General features: G+C 29.5%; 1 long non-coding RNA gene across 1 annotated transcript in view; it reads left to right on the top strand.

Moving 5' to 3' along the window:
• LOC107866066 overlaps positions 1 to 310 on the top strand; it is an 8,305-nt gene extending 7,995 nt beyond the window's left edge. Inside the window, exon 2 of the long non-coding RNA XR_001672762.1 lies at positions 239 to 310. This is a non-coding gene — a long non-coding RNA (uncharacterized LOC107866066). The remainder of the gene's footprint in view (positions 1 to 238) is intronic.
• The last annotated feature ends 2,484 nt before the right edge of the window (positions 311 to 2,794 follow it).

The raw sequence follows: 2,794 nt of genomic DNA on the forward strand, positions 1-2,794 counted from the left end.
GTTTTTTACATAGAAGATATCGAACTTCATCCAGATTTTTTCACATGAAAGATATCAATCTTCATTTATTTATTTAATACATAAGATTTCAATCTTCATCCATTTTTATTAACAAACAAGATATCAATCTTCTTCCTTTATTTAAACAAATTAGATATCAATTTTATTTCATTCTTTTACTCTAAAGACATCGATATTCATTTATACGCATAAAGCACCAATCTTCATTCTTACTCAGATGGCTGGAAGACAGTGACTTTCACCAGAAGGAAAACTACCAAAAAATGACCAATGACGGAAGGTAAGCGAACACAACCGCAAAGCATCAAGGTAAAAATTCTAGATGCAGCCACATATAAGATCCTTCAAACTCAATCCCTTTAATACTCTGCATCACCATCACCACCACCACCCCACCATCACCCTAATTTAGTTTAAGTTTTTATGAATGATTATGTTTATATATTTTTTTGTATTGTTCATTGATGAAGAAGCTTTCTTAGTAGGATTTTGTTATAATAAATCTTCTTCTATTTTGCCTTTTTTTGTTCAAGATGAATGTAATGCAATGAACAAGTTGAATATAAGTATTTCAGTTTCAAAATTATGTTTTCCCTTTTTTTTGTGAGTGTTTCTTTTTTCTGTTGGTTATTCTTCTTTATAGTTAACTTAAATTCAGATTGACGATTAAATTCAGAAAGAGTTCAAAAACTATATATAGTCTATCATCCATCTTATACTCCATCATTTCGCAACTAAACATATTAATCGATCGTAGACTATGTGAATCGATGGGCCATTAGTATCTTGTAGTTTGAAAGAAAAATAGTTAAACTAAAAATGATTTAAACATATAATAATATGTTTTGGGGTTGGTGGAATAAAATAATTAAATTAAAAATAATTTAAACAAATAATAACATGTTTTGAGGATGGTGGAACAAAATACTTAGATTAAAAATGATCTAAACAAATAAAAACATGTTTTGGAGCTGGTGGAACAAAATAATTAAATTAAAAAAGATTTAAATAGATAATCACATGTTTTGGGGCTAGTGAAAGAAAATAATTTAAACAGATAATAACATGTTTTAAGGCTGATCGAACTAAATAATTAAATTAAAAATGATTTAAATAATATTCTTGAACTGTTGGTGACACTTAATAGACTGCCGTTGATGTTGACCCCTGTCAAATTCATGTAAAAAATATACTTATGCTTTGAGGGTCCATTGATTTGCTTGGTCTATCGTAGACTTACACCATAAGGAGTGCTTTGATTGATCTCCTGATTATGCGTAGACCGCTGCTATAGACCAACACTTGAATGTTTTCTAAAAATGAATAAATAAATTAAAAATAAATGTAGTGTGGGTTTCTATACATATGAAGGAGTGTAAACAAGTCACATAATCATATTAGAGCTTATACAAATTAAGGATGGTGAATAAAGAAGTGTGTAGATGGGTAGTGATCGAACAAACAATATGCTAAGAGTAATGTTTGTCAAATCAAAAGTATATTTTGAGGATAGTGATTGTATTTGATGACTACACATTCCACATAGTCCTTCAATCACCACCCCCAAATCAAAAGAGTATGTGGAATGGATAGTGGTTGAAAAATCATCATCCTCAAAATATATTTGTGTTTTGACAACCATTACTCTTAGGATATTATTTGTTCGACCACTACTCATCCACACGTTCCTTAATTCAACATCCCTAATTTGTATAAGCTCTAATATGATTATGTGACTTGTTTATAATCCATCATATGTGTAGAAACCCACACTGTATTTATCTTTAATTGTTCAATTGTGAAGATGCACTATTAGAAATTACCCCTATGACAACGGTTCAAAAATCATTGCGATAGATATAAAACCATTGCCATAGAGCTACCACAACGGTTTTATATGTGTTGCATATGTGAGCGTTGGGATACACCTATTGTAACGACTTTTGCAATGGTTACAAAAACCATTGCAATAGGTCTATCTATTGCTACAGTTTTAATCACTCTTATTGAAACGGTTCGAAATATCTACTACAACAGTTCCTAACCATTGCAATAACCATTGCAATAGAATGTATTACAATGGTAAAGAGACGTTGCAATAGACTGTATTGCAAGGGTGAAGAACCGTTTCAATAGATTGTATTGTAACGGTTAAGAACCGTTGCAATAGACTCTATTGCAATGACAAAAAAAGGTTGCAATAATCCTGTTACAACAATTATTGATCTTTTGCAATGGTGTTTCACTACCTATGGCATTGGTGTTTGACACCTATTGCAACAATTTTTGAATCTTTTGCAATATTTTTTTGCTACCTATTTCAACGTTTGCCACCTATTATTGTAGCTAGTTCAAATACCAATTGATATACATAGAGAGATATAAAATTATATTAATACACAATTATATATATACATCATAGCAAACTATTTCATTAATAATAATTCAAATTAAAATATCCAACAAACTAGTAATCTAAATCCAAAAGAAAAATTTTAAAGTCAAATGATCATTAGTTTTCCCATAAAGTATCAAGTTCGAGTGGCCATAAGTTTCACAAAATTCAATATAAAAAAGATCGATACTAAAACATCTATCAACATTTCAAAAATTTTCTCAAGTAAGGTCAATTTCTTCATCACTTTCTTCACCTCCTCCTTTGTTTTGAACATCTATAAAAAGAGAAAAAAATAATCTTCACTAGAACTTAAATGACAACATATTTAAGTCATTAATAAAATGAATAATACTGGAATTAAAAAAATAAATCAAT

This window comes from Capsicum annuum, chromosome 3, assembly GCF_002878395.1.
Source record: "Capsicum annuum cultivar UCD-10X-F1 chromosome 3, UCD10Xv1.1, whole genome shotgun sequence".
Classification (NCBI taxonomy): domain Eukaryota; kingdom Viridiplantae; phylum Streptophyta; class Magnoliopsida; order Solanales; family Solanaceae; genus Capsicum; species Capsicum annuum.